The sequence below is a fragment of the Condylura cristata genome, unplaced genomic scaffold (genome assembly GCF_000260355.1).
Source record: "Condylura cristata isolate star-nosed mole 26May11 unplaced genomic scaffold, ConCri1.0 scaffold00014, whole genome shotgun sequence".
NCBI classification, from domain to species: domain Eukaryota; kingdom Metazoa; phylum Chordata; class Mammalia; order Eulipotyphla; family Talpidae; genus Condylura; species Condylura cristata.
This window is the reverse complement of record NW_004567115.1, coordinates 6,089,816-6,104,165: the sequence shown is the minus strand read 5'-3', so window position 1 is coordinate 6,104,165 and position 14,350 is coordinate 6,089,816.

The following is a 14,350-nucleotide window of genomic DNA, read 5'->3' as shown; positions in this document are numbered from 1 at the left end:
GTTGATTGCCCTAAAGACATGCTTACTTTGACTTAAATAATAAGCAGGCATGTGTTAGAGAAAACCTCCAAACACAGATGATGTTTTTAGTTTATTCTAACAAGGAACTTGTCAAAACCTCTGAGAATATTCTTTGTTTATTTTGCAATGCAGTGTAGTTACTTAATTTTGTTTATTATATAGTAAAACTTAACACATCAATGTATGAAGAATAAGATTTGTTGCTATGAATTACTCGTGCATTTCAGAACAGGTAGTATCATTTGTGATAAATTCAACTGTCTGCCATCTCCCATGAGGCAAAGGAGAGCACTTAATTCTTTTTTAAAGATTTATTTATTTGTGCATACAGAACTGGGGTACAGGTCAGAAATGCATTGGTGATGAGAGGCTGTACCAGAGACAGAGTGGGGAGCAGAACAGGCAGATTGACGAAGTAAACTGCTGAGGGGAGCAGTGGGCAGGTTAGTAGAGACCTGCAGCGCCATGTGGATCACCTCCAGGGCAGGGATCGAACTCATGCCGAAGTGGCTTTAGCTTCTTAGTGCTGTGCTTTAACCAGCTGTGCTTTAACCAGGGAGGGCCATGAGTGTACTTACTTTTAATATAGCTCTTTCAACTGTCTAGATATATTTGGAGTATTTGTTGAATAGCCTCTATTATTCATGATTATCACAGCACATAACACTGGTTTGTCCTACCCAGTGAGGAACTCAAATGATTATCTTCAAATGCTGTAGACTATAGTGGAATTTGCACTGCTTAACTACAGAGAGATCACCACTTTATCTTCGACCTCATGCCCTTATATAACTTGGAGTGTTGGGGCAAAACCTTTAGTCTCTTTCTATGCCTGACTATAAAAGTTAATGCATACTGCTCTTTACTCCAACCGTCGACCTTTTGTCAGTTTGTCTTAAATTTTTTTTAAAAAGATTTATTTATTTGTACATACAGAACTGGGGTACAGGCCAGAGGCTCAGGGGCGGTGAGAGGCTTCACCACAGACAGAGTGGGGAGCGGAACAGGCAGATCGACAAAGTACACTGCCGAAGGGAGCAGTGGGCCGGTCAGAAGAGGTCTGCCACGCCATGTAGTCACCTCCTGGGCAGGTGGGAATCGAACTCATGCAGAAGTGGCTTTAGCTTCGCAGTGCAGTGCTTTAACTCGCTGTGCCACCAGGGAGGGCCTGTCTTAAATTTTTACATGCTCCCACTGGGGATCCAGAAGCCCTTCAGGTGTATATAGTAAGCTCCTTTGCCTCATGGAAGATGGCTTACTACCGCTGTTGAAACTTAACCTTTTGATGAAAGTTTGGAGGAAAAAAGAACTTTTCTTGCCCTTCTGACCTTTTATTACCTTTGCCATTTTCTCTAAATAGTCTCTCCTTGCTGAATATATTGTAGACAATAAATATGATAAATGATCCTATGTTAGCTAAAATGTATCTCTAGTTAATTTGTAGAGACCCTCACCTTTGATCAAAACTGTCCAATACAAGAAGAAAGTCTGGGACAAGGGCATGAAAATGGTCACATGAAATGATGTGATCATTTTCATAATCGAATGAATGAGTCTAGTCAGGTCTCAGAACCTTAGAACTCTGGAAATTTTGGATGAAATGTGATTTTTGAAGATACGTTTCTATACTTGATCTCTAGTAAACCTAGATTAACACCGATAGGGCTTGTTAGGCAGAAGGCTTGCAAAGAAAGCTAAGTGTCTACTTGAAAATCTAGTTCTTTATTTTGTTGCCCAACAGGTCTTGGTCAACCATATAGTATAAAGCCTGGATGCGGATGCCAAAGCCCATGAGTTTCCCTTTAGTCTTTACCCATAGCAAAGCATGGATTCTAATCACACTCCAGCTGTTTAGCCTTAGTCAATTGCTCTACCAAGGCATTTTGAGCCCATTTTCCCTTCTGCAATGAGTGCAGGGTTCACCAAAAAGTTAGCACCTACTAGGTACTAGGTGCTGGGATATATGGTGATGAATAGGATGGCAAGGCTCTTTGTCATGGAATTTGCATAATGGGAAGAACCAGACAAAACTTTTTTTTAAATATAATAGTTTATTTTTACATCATTTTGTACATTTTTTTCCCATCTCAATTGTAATCACCGTGGGTTTCCCATCACCGAGCCACCCATGTGCCATCACCATAGTCCTGTGCACTTCCCTTCCCTCCTCCCCAACCCGATTCCCCCCCCCCCCTTTGATTCCATTGCCCACTCCATCCCGACAAAATGTCTCTCTCTGGTATATGACTGTTCATTATTCTTATTACTTTTTCACCTGGTCCATTATACTCCTGCTATGAGCAAAAACATCCAGTATTTTTCTTTCTCTTTCTGGCTTATCTCACTAAGCATGATCTTTTCCAGCTCCATCCAAGTTGCTGCAAAAGACATATGTTTTTTTTTTTGGTTGCTGAGTAATATTCCATTGTATATATGTACCACATCTTTTTAATCCAGTCATCTACTTTTGGGCATTTGGGCTGCTTCCATGTTTTTCCAATTGTAAATAAAGCAGCAATAAATATGGGGGTGCAGGTATCATTTTAAATCAGTGTTTTTGTGTCTTTTGGGTAGATACCTAGGAGTGGGATTGCTGGGTCATAGGGAACTTCCATGGTAAGCAGTTTGAGGAACCTCCAAACAGTTTTCCATAGTGGTTGTACTAGACTGCATTCCCACCAGCAGTGCAGGAGAGTTCCTTTTTCACCAAACAAAACTTTTGATCCTTTCAGGGCATCGAAGTTACTGGAAACTAAAAGTAGAGTGGTGAGACAGAACTGAGTGGAAGATACCTGTTTTCAGATAAAATTCTCAAAGAGGGTCTCACATATGTGTGATCTGGGACCAGAGGTGAAGCAGGCTGTGTGAAGAAAGGGCACTGGTGCTTTGTGCCAAGGCAGCTGCAAGTGTAGGTGTAGGCATGTGGCATAAAAATGAGTGCAGCTCAGGCCCTCCCTGGTGGCGCAGTGGGTTAAAACACAGCACTAAGAAGCTAAAGCCACTTCTGCATGAGTTCGACTCCCGCCTGCCCTGGAGGAGATCCACATGGTGCTGCAGACCTTTCCGACCTGCCCGCTACTCCCCAGTGGGCAGTGTACTTTGTCGATCTGCCTGTTCTGCTCCCCTCTCTGTCTCTGGTGAATCCTCTCACCCTCTACATCTCCGGCCTGTACCCCAGTTCCATATGAATGAATGAATAAATCTTAAAAAAAAAAAAATGAGTGCAGCTCAACTGTGGAGAGGATAGGAGGGTGTAACATGAGCTTAAGTAGACCAGTTTTGAGATGGAGAGGAACCTGATGTTTCAGAGGATCACTCTAGCACAGGGAATGCTACAGGGCAAGAGAAGCTGGTAAGCCAGTTAGGAGGTTCTGGGCTGGGAAGGTTAGTTCAGATTCTGTAAGTAAAGTAGGTAGCATTTCCCTGAGTACATGGCAGCTCCCTAATAAATAGTTGAGTCTTTCCTCTCATTTCATATGGTTCCTTTCTCCCCAACAGAGGCTAAATATCCACCCCAGGATTAACTTCACTTTGACTTCTCTTCAATAAATCCTGCCTGATCAGGACATAGCACTCCTGTTGCTCCTGGACTAGTGTATGAGGAAATTATAAATTGTATAGCCTCCATAAATTAGCATTCTTTCATATTTTCAGTTCGCTGCCACCCATTCCTGCTTCAATCTATTGCCCTGAGGGATGTTAGTAGGTGTTACTTTGAAAAAGGAGTTGGATGGTTAAGTTGGGAAACACTGGGCTAGATAGGCTCTTTGCAGCAGTACTTCTAGGAACCTAAATATGTACTGTATGTCCTTAGGCAGAACAATTATCCTATTCTCCAAGATAGTACTAGTTTAGAAGACTTCAGTTCCACTGAACCTACTTTGGAAAACACTTTCAAACTGATTGGGCAACTTTATTTTCTGAGTCTGATGATCTGATTAGAATTGATTAGATGTATCAGGGTCCTTTGACGCAAACAACACAGACATTCTTTAGCTAAATTAGGCAAAAAGGAGCTCAGTCAAAGCCTGTGGAGTCTCAGAATTGAAATGCAGCTGGAAAGCCAGATGTGAGTGTCAGCAGGACATGAGAGCAGCCGGTTAAGGGAGCCAGATGAACAGAAGTGGGCAGTCTGGCCACTCTCCCAGCAAAAAGGATTGCAGGTCTCTTCTTCAGCCTCTTAATCCTTCTGCTGGATATTTGGATTCCAGGCAGTGGGCACTTGATGGACATAGCTTTCCTGATTGTAAACTTTTAGAAGTGCAAAAACTTTAATTTACTGTAGTTTGCCAAGATAGTTCTTGTTTGGCTGTTACCAGTTTTTCTATTCTCAGTAATGCTGTGATGAGTATCACTGTGTATAACATTTTGTTGTTACTTTTAAGAAGAATTTTGCATTATTCCTGATACAGAGTCAATTGGGTCAATGAATATAAACATTTAAAACTCAGGATACATGTTGGCCAACTTTCCAAAAATGTACCATTTTCTGTAATGTTGAGGGTTAGGTATTTCATCATACCTTTGCCAATCTTGGGAATTTGTGACGTGCTTTTTCAAAAAGGAGTTCAAATTGGGTGAAATTACTTGCTCCCAGCTGGGGTGACATTTCAAATTTATAAAACAGGCTATCTAGGTGTGTGAGGGAACTGGTGTAATCATCTGAAGAAATGTGTGGGCTAAAGCAGCCCTGCTGCATAAACCACACCGAGTGGCAGCTGTGTCCCTAGATCCATCCTGATTTTTCTCTGACAGCTGAGGCCAAAGACCAGAGGCTCCTGACATGAATCAGTTGTAACTTGGTATTAAACCTAAAAAGCTGTTACATGCAAACAATAGAAGAAAGACAAATTTGAACTTGGCAAAAACAAAAAAACAAAAAAACAAAAAAAAACAATGATTACCAGAGGAAATAGAGGAAATGGTGGAGGGGATGGGTCCTGGAGGCAGGTGGGGTATGGTCATGGGTGGTTTGGGGGGGGGGGGGACAAATGTTGCTCTAAAATACAGGTTTCCAAAAGATCAGGGGATAACAACATTCAGAAAAGAGATTGAGAATATGGGAGATTTTGCTAATGCAGGGCTATGAACTCTGGAGGACAGAGAGGAAAGTTTGTGATCTCCATGTATAATCTCATGTGGAAATAATACCGGAAGTTTTACATCTGAGTTCCCGTGTATAGGTGTGGTTCAAAACGCCCCCTTCTTTTTCATAATAGCCAATGAAGATCCGTAATCAGATAGCTCCATGGGGCTTTGGTTTCAGAGCAATGTAAGATCCTAGGCAAGTCCCTGGGCACACACTCTGGATGCATGTTTTTAAAGTGGGTCAAAACATCGTGTTGTAAGAGGGGAATACATTCAGGAGTGCTGGCATTTATATTCAAGAGGTTGTCTGTTACCATGAAAAGTAGCAGACTAGAATCCGGCAGCTGAGGTTCTTCCGTGACCTGGCTGTGTAAGCCTAGGCCAGAAAAGGACTGTCCATGAGCCTCAATATTCTTGTGAACAAGTCACTATTTCCCCGTCGCCCACGCACAGACCAGCTGCATCAGATTTACATAGGACCTTCAGAATTCAGATTCTAGTCTGTACTTCTGAGGTCCTGGCTCAGCAGGTCTGGCTGGAGTAGGGCAGAAGCTGTCTGGGACCTGATATGTGTGTATTTTAATTAGGAAAATCCAAATATACAAAAACAAAGACAGTATAATGAGGCCCCTGGTATTTGCATCACCTAGCTTCACAACCACACTTCACTGCCGCTTTAATCTACAGACATCCCAGATAAAATGTCTTCATTGTAAATCTGTCTTGCTGTAAGATACCTTTAAAAATGGCCACAATCCCAATATACACCAGAAAAAATTCACTCTAATCCCCTCATCAAAAATCCTGTCAGTATTAGCACATCCATATTTGTCTTAAAATTTTTTTTCTCCCAGTTTTCTTTGAATTGAAATGCAAATAAGGCCCATCATTAAAATTGGTGAATAAATCTCTTCAATAACTTTAAGTCCATTGATGCCCCTCAATTTCATTTTTTTATCTTTTATTTTGTTGAAGACACTGACGTGTTTATCTTGAAGATTCCCCTATAGTCTGAATTTGCTGATTGACCTCCCACCGCCCACCATGTTTATTTCTGTAAATCTGTAAACTGATCTAGACTAGGTCTGATATGTCTTGGGCTCAAAAATAATGGCAATACTTCGTTAGAGGAAGTGCACATGTGTCTCTGTGTTATCGTGTCTCTGTGATATTAGCTGTTGATGATCATTTCTTGTGTTCAAGTAATTATGATTACAAGTGGTGATATCCTCAATTTACCATTTTTCCTTCACTTATTTTCGGGGATAATACAGAGAAACTTGCCTTCATCGACTGGTCTATGGTGTAGTTCAAATAGAAAAGGCAGTCTAAATGCTGTCTCTCCATTATTTTCTAGTTTTCAAAGTCATTCTGATGCTGGGATATCACTCCTATCTCCAGAATGGCCAATGAAGTTTTATGATTTTTACTATAATTATAACCATGAGGATTTCGACATATTTGATGTACTTTAATTCATTATAATTCTTATCTTTAGCATTTCCCTCTTTGTCCAACTTCTATAAAGTGGCTCCTCAGTTCTTTTGGCAAACGACATTGGTCTTTCAGAATTTCCTTGTTGTCTGAAATGACCGATTCTCCAGGCTCATCTTTCCCTGGGTTGTTTCCTTTCCCCTTTTGTAAATAAACTTGTTATTGACTCTTTTGTGTGTCCCTGCAGTATAACCGAATTGTGAGTGCGCGGGTGAGGCCCCACAAGACAGGCGGCCCAGTCCACTCTGAATGCTGTCTGATGGCAGGGGTGATGGGTAACTTGGTGTATTGTGGAATTTGGCTTCAGTATGTTCAGGTAACCCAGGGAGTCAGCGAAGACATGATTGGGCTTTTGCTCTTGAATTAGACTTAGGGTCAGCTCCTTTAGGTCAGCGTGATAGGTATGTGAGGCAACTTTTCTCAGCTCTGTTTTCACACCTGGAAGGCTGTTCCTTGGCTCTCTTGGGACAGGAGGTGGTCCCTGAGGAGGAGCGGAAGGCAAGGAAGGGTAAGGGGCAGGCCGTTATCTGCCAGCGCTAACTGCACCTCTTTGACCAACCTCCCTGGCCATCTACTCATCGGCCCGCAAGGCCCCAGCACTTCCTTTCAAAGAACAGAGGGCCTTGTGATGGGTAAGGATGGAAAAACAGGAACCACATTATAGACTAAGTACCGGGCTGAGATTTCTGGATTTTTTTCTTCTGTAGAAACTACAGGGGACTTTAAGCAAGGAGTGATCCATTCTGCTATCTAATTTCGAAGAACCTCTCTGTCAACTCTGTAGGAACGTCACTGGAGTAGGGTCATATCAGTGGGAAGGTGGTCAAGGCCACAGTATGTGAAAGGCACAGGACTGTGAACAAAGATGGCAGCAGTAGAGAAGATGGGCTGGATGTGAACTCTGAGGAAAATGTTGTTGCTCTTTACCAAGTTCTGTTGCCTTTTCCTCTGTGGCACATGGCGGAACACTTAGCAGTTCCATTGTTGCAGTACTAAATTGCCACAAATTTAGTGATTTTAAAACAACACAAATTTGTTCTGGATGTGAAAAATCTAAATCAGGGCTTCTTTCCTTTGGGATGGGGAGTGGGTTCTGGGGGACACTGGAACCCCTGCCTTTATAGCTCTTAAGGGCCAACTGCATTCTTTGGTGTGGCCTCCTTTCTCCATCTTCAAGCACATTGCTCCAACTTTTGCTTCCATCCTCACTTCTCCGTTTCCTGACTGACCCTCATGCAGTGCTCTCAGTAAGACACTATGGTTATATTGGACCTACCCAATAATCCAAGCCAATCTCATCTCGAGATCTTCTAGCCCCAAGATAACTATTTTTAACAGCCAGGTGTGTATCTGTCTGCCACACCATATTTTATGTCAAGAAAATATATTCATAAACAGGGGTTTTAATAATCATATATCGTACTCTCAAATTTGAATTTATGACCACGTGTCACATTGTGCATAATGCTTCTTCCAGAAAATATATAGTGCCAATGCTGTATGTAAAATTACAAATTCCTTCCTATAAGAATCGTAGTTTATTCTGGGCCCTCCCTGGTGGCGCAACAGATTAAAGCACAGCACTATGAAGCTAGCTGCAGCCACTGCAGCACAAGTTTGATCCCAGGCCAGGGAAATGACCCACATGGCATGGCAGACCTTTCCTGTCTTGCCTGCTGCTCCCCTCAGCAGTATAAGTCAGTTGATCTGCCTGTTCTATTCCCCACTCTGTCTCTGGTGAATCATCTCATCCCCCGCACCTCTGGCTTGTACCCCAGTTCTTGTATGAATAATAAATATCTCAAAACAAAAAACAAACAAACAAACAAAAGAACTCATTAGCTGCAGGGCCCTGTAGGACATGCTAGTTCTATGTATGAGCCAATCTATCTCTGATCACTGGCCAGGGAGGTGACCCACATGGTGTGGCAGACCTCTCCTATCCCTCCCACTACTCCCCTCAGCAGTGTACTTCATTGATCTGCCTGTTCTGCTTCCACCTCTGTCTCTAGTGAATCCTCTCACCTTTCCGCTCTGGTCTGTACTCCAGTTCTGTATGCATAAATGAATCTTAAAAAAAAAACAAAAAAAAAACAAAAAAATAACTTAGTTTAGGGCTCTCCCTGGTGGCGCAATGGGTTAAGGTACTGCACTATGAAGCTCTCTGAAGCTGCCGCAGCACAAGTTCGATCCCCAGCCAGGGAGCTGACCCACATGGCGTGGCAGACCTCTCCTCACGCACCCTCTGCTCCCCTCAGGATGTTTTTCAGTAGATTTGCTTGTTTCTGTTCCTCACTCTGTCTCTGGTGAATCCTCTCACCTGCCAGACCTCTGGCCTGTACCTCAGTTCTGTAAGCATAAATAAATTAATCTTTAAAAACAACAAACTTAGTTTATTCAGCCATAGCATTATGGGCTTTATGCTCTCTATAGCTTCCAGTTTTTTCCTCTCTATAGTTTAATATATCCTATATTTATATTATACACACATTTTAACGTGGATATAGTTTAATGTACCCACATTCATTGAATCCTCAGAGTGAGCAAATATCCTGAGACACTTGTGCTTTCCCTGTGGTGTGTAAATATTTCTAATTTAAATAGATCCTACAAGTTTACTTTCTAAGAAGTAGCAAATTCACATTCCCATTATATGACAGTAAATTTCCCCCAAGATCCTCACCAAGTTGGAGATCGCTCCTTTAGGGTTTTGCCATCTTGATGAATGAAAAATACCCCTTGTTGTACCTTTAATTTATATTTCCTTAGCTAATAGTCACTTTGAGCATTTTTTGATTGGGTTTCTTCTTAGTGGTTTTCCCCATTTTTCTTTTTCTATTGGATTGTCTGTGTTTTGTCCTCAACAGGCTTGGGGATCTTTTAGTATTACATGTATACTATTCCTTTGTGTTATATTTAGCAGTAAGCTAATAACATGCCTACTGTAAATAGTTAATGTCAGAATTAAAGGATTAATATCTGTAAAGTACTAGAATAGTGCCTGGTCCACAGAAAGTTAAATGTTAGTTGCCATTATAATTATTACCACTATTATTTTGAGCTTATTTAGAATATCATTTACTATAAAACGTTTTAAAATCCTTTGAGTACACAATTATACCTATTCTTCTGTGTCTCTTATTTAGTAAGATCCACTATTTGCTTTATATGAACTTTCCCCTGTAATTTCATCTCATACTTTTATTGTTTTTGTTTGAACATTTAGATTTTTTAAAAAAGATTTATTTATTTATACAGAACTGGGATACAGGCTAGAGGTTCAGGGCAGTGAGAGGATTTACCAGAGACGACAGAGAGCAGAACAGGCAGATCTACGAAGTACACTGCTTAGGAGAGCAGCGGGTGGTCAGGAGAGGTCTGCCACGCCATGTGGATCACCTCCAGGGCAGGGGGTATTGAGCTCATGCTGAAGTGGCTTTAGCTTCTCAGTGCTGTTGCTTTAACCCACTGTGCCACCAAGGAAGGCCTGAATGTTTAGATTTTTAATGAATCTTGATCTTAGTTTATATGTGGAGGAAACCATATCCTGTTTTTTGTTTTCAGATGAATAATCCATTATTTAAACCCCATTTATTACATAAATAAACTTTTACTCAATGAATTGATATGCCACTATTAGAATATGTAAATGTTCTGTATGTCCTTTTATCTATTTGTGAATACTTTACTGTTCTTTCTTCTCATGCCAATACCTCACTAATTTGGTTACAGTGACGTGATGGCCATATTTGGTAGAGAAATTTCTTCATCATTGTTCTTTTTTATTTAAGGATTCCAGATTCAATCACACCTGCAAAGTTCTTCCTTGAATGTAAACATAACAGTTTTGGGGATTAGGATGTGCACATTGGGGCCATTGTTTTGTTGACTACCCTGCTCTCCACTGGCTCCCATGGTTAGGTGGAATTCAGGCCAAGCTCTGGCCAGTAGACTGTGACCAGAAGAAGGTGGCTTTTGCTCTCCATTTCTAGCCTGGCCCATAGAATCTCCCTTGGTGTGCATGCACTCTCTTTCCCTGAGCAGTACACACACAGGAGAGTACAGCCAGAAAATGCAAACACTTGGATATTCAAGCAGAAAGCTGTCTGCCAGTGAGAAGCATCTACTGTGGAGCTTGCTGAGTGAAAAATAAACCTCTATGTTAAGCACTGAAGTTTAGAAGTTTTTGTTATGGTAAGCTACCATTACTTACCCTAGTGCCTTAACTAACCAACTGACTAGTATTCAGGTTCAATTGAGAAAGGAGCTCCAGGAGGTAGGGGCTGGAAGCTGTTCATCAAGATAAAAATTCATTGCAGACACCTTGAGATACCCTTGGCTTTGAAGTGTTGGGTGGGTATCCCATTCCATACCAAAGTCCAAATGTGAACATTGGAATAAATCTGTTACTTCAAAGTGAAACTGAATATGGCAATACAGCAATACAGCTGTGAGAAAGAACTTTCTATAATTTTATTAGATTTTCCTAGAAACCTATTTCTGGAGAGAACCGAATGTCCTTAAATGAAGTAGATTCAGTTGTAGTTTCCTTTGATGGGGTACTCAAGAGGCTTCATGGCAGCAAGGGTGCAGTTCCAGGGGACATGTTCTGTGGAAAAGGGCCAGAGCTGGAAGGAGAGAGGTGGGGGTGTTGGTGGCAGCCTTGGGGAGGTCAGGGTTTGTGGATGAAAATAGCTTTAGTGAGTTTTAGTAGTTTTTAGTTTCTATGAGTACTCAGAGTAATAAAAGGGGAATAAAAAATTAAAATTTAGAGTATAAACTATATAGTGAAAGCTCCCTCTGGTAATGGCTAGCAATTTTCTGTTTAGATTTCTTGAATTTTTTTCTTCTCTTTCTTTTTAAAGATTTATTTATGCGTACAGAACTGGGGTACAGGCCAGAGGTGTGGGGGTGGGAGGGGTGAGAGGACTCACCAAAGACAGAGTATGGAGATAAAGGCAGATTGACTGAAGTAAACTGCTGAAGGGAGCAGCAGGCAGGTCAGGAGAGGTCTGCCGCACCATGTGGGTCAGCTCCCTGGCCTGGGATCAAACTCACGCTGCTGTGGCTGTGGAGAGCTTCGTAGTGTTGTGCTTTAACTCATTGTGCCATCACAATGAGTTAATTCTTTTTATACTCATACATGAACACTCATACATTTTCAACTTCCTTTTTTAAAAAAAATGTTTTTAAGAAAGTAATATTTCTTGAGGAAATATCAATTTATATCACAGTATATATGTCAAGGGTATAGGTTTAAACTTACGCAATTTGTGTTACTTTGCACACCTGTCAACAAAGCCCCAGTACCCTTTGCTGTCATCATATCCCCCTTCTAGTAGCCTTGGTCAGAGTCCCATGTGCTCTTCCCCTTCCCACTTCACCCTTCCTGCTTCTCCCTTCCTTTCTCACTCTCCTTTCCCCTCCCCTCCTGATGGCCTCAGTAGGAGGTCAGCTTTCAAGGTTTGTCTTTGTCTGATCTTTCATTTGGTTTCTCTATGTTCCACATATAAGTGAACCCATCAAAATTTCTTTCTCCTGCTAACTTCACTTAATTTAATCCCTTCCAGGTCTATACATGTTGCCTCAAATGACTTAAGTTTATCTTTGTGACTTGCTGAGTCATCTTCCATAGTATCTATATATCACATCTTCTTGATCACTCATCTATTCTGAGGTGCTTAGGTTGTTCCTGGGTCTTGACCACTGTAAATAGTGCTGCAATAAACATAGGAGTGTGCTTTTGGCTAGGTCTTAAGTGTACTTCCTTTTCATGGCCTATAAATCTGCCTCATTTTAAGACTACTATTGATAGATATTTAGGTTGTTTCCAATACTTTTCTTGTTAAAACACCACATCTATAAACACCCTTTGAACACTGAGGATCCGCTGAGGCATCTAGCCACCGGAGGACAGAGAAATCCCTTGGAGTGCAATTGCTGTATAACAGAGTACGAACATTTTAAAAACCTTGACAGGTATTTAAATTTCCCCTTCCCAAATATACCAGCTTCTCTTATTTGAAGAGCAGAAGAGTGGAGATGAGCAGAGGGAGCGATGAAGACACTAGGGAGAAAGGAAGATAAGGCCGAGAGTTAACACACACTGGTCTGAGTCGTGGGAGCCCAGAGACAAGCCTTGACAAGAAAGACCTGCGCTTAGCCTAATGCTCTGTTGTTCCTGTATTGGAATTTGTAGTAATTTTTGAGCAAGGTGCCTCACATTTTCACTTTGCATCAGTGATGGGAAAAAGGGTGAAGACAGCAAGCACTTGCGAGTGTAGGGAGGTGTGTCTGCACCACAGCGCTTGGAACTGAGGCAGTTGAGAATGGGCCTAGGGCCACCTACGACAGGCTGAGGTCCTGTAGGGGGATGCACAGTTAGGGCCAGTGGCCTCAGGAACAGTTAGATGGGATGTTCAGTGTTTATGGAGTCCCTCAGAGTGTCCTGAGTCAGTGACTCATCTTGGCCCTACAGCGCTTTTCCCAGCTCCGCTACAACAGCATCTTAGAAAACTGGCTGGAAGTTCAGTTTCTTGGGTCCCTCTGGCCAACAGAACCAGTAACTTTGTTGGGCGCCAGCAATCTGTTCCCACAAGCCTTGCATGGGATTCTGCTAGGCAGGCGAGTGTAAGAAGCACTCTTGGAACCAATTTTGGATCTCCACAACCTTTTGGGGTTGGTTTCCAGAATAGCCAAACTCACTTCTCAAGAGAAGTGAGTCTATGACAGCAAAATCAGGAGCCTGACTTTTCACTTTCCCAGTCTGGGGTTTCTCCCTCTTATTTAAACCTGAAGGAAAAACTTCTGACCATTACAAGCCTCCTGGGGCTATTAACTTGCTTTTTCTCCCTTTCCATCTTGACATAATCTATTAGGCTAATAAAATGCCATGCAGACTTCATTTCTGTGGTCCCCTGGTGGAGCCAGGATATAGTCTAGAATAAGTGCTCCCCACACTTTGGGAAAGCCACACAAAGATGAATAGCGTAAAAGACATTAATGATGTGAGCTCTGCTTTGGAGAAGCTAAAAGCTACTGTGTGAGCTAATAGCTTTATGATCCTATTTTAGACTTCTGGAAGTTACACATCTCTAAGGTAAATATCTTTGTCAGGAAAGGGGCCCTTTGGGATGCACCAAATATGAGAATATTAGAATTGGAAAGGGCAGCTAGAGATGGTAATAAAGTTGTGTCTCATCTAGGAATAATATTGAAAAATGCTAACACAAATTGTTCAAGCTCTCTGCAGTCAGTGGTTTGTGCTGAGGTCAGTGAATCAGTTGCAGACATACTATGTAGACGTGAAATTACAGGAACATGTTAAGTCCAGGTCTGCACCCTTCCCCCAACTTCCCACTAGCCAGGGAGAACCAAAGCCATTTGAACTTGCAATGGCTGAAGTGGGGGGCTGCCTGCATTTTGAAACTATACAAAGGAATATCCCCCTTCAACTGAGAGGACGATTTTCCCTATGCTCTGGGTGAGGGACATGGCAGGCTGAGGGCAAAACTGGGGTGCCTAACATCCCCCACCTGGTTACTGGGCCATTCCAGTCCTCTGCATAGGCTGAAGCCAGTCTGGGGTGAGGGACATGTCTGACTGGTCACTTGCATGCTGTATGGGAGATCCAGGAACACTCTTCCTGCCTTTTTTTTTTTTTTAAGATTTATTTATTTATGCTTACAGAACTGGGGTACAGGCCAGAGGTATGGTGGGTGAGAGGATTCACCAGAGACAGAGTGGG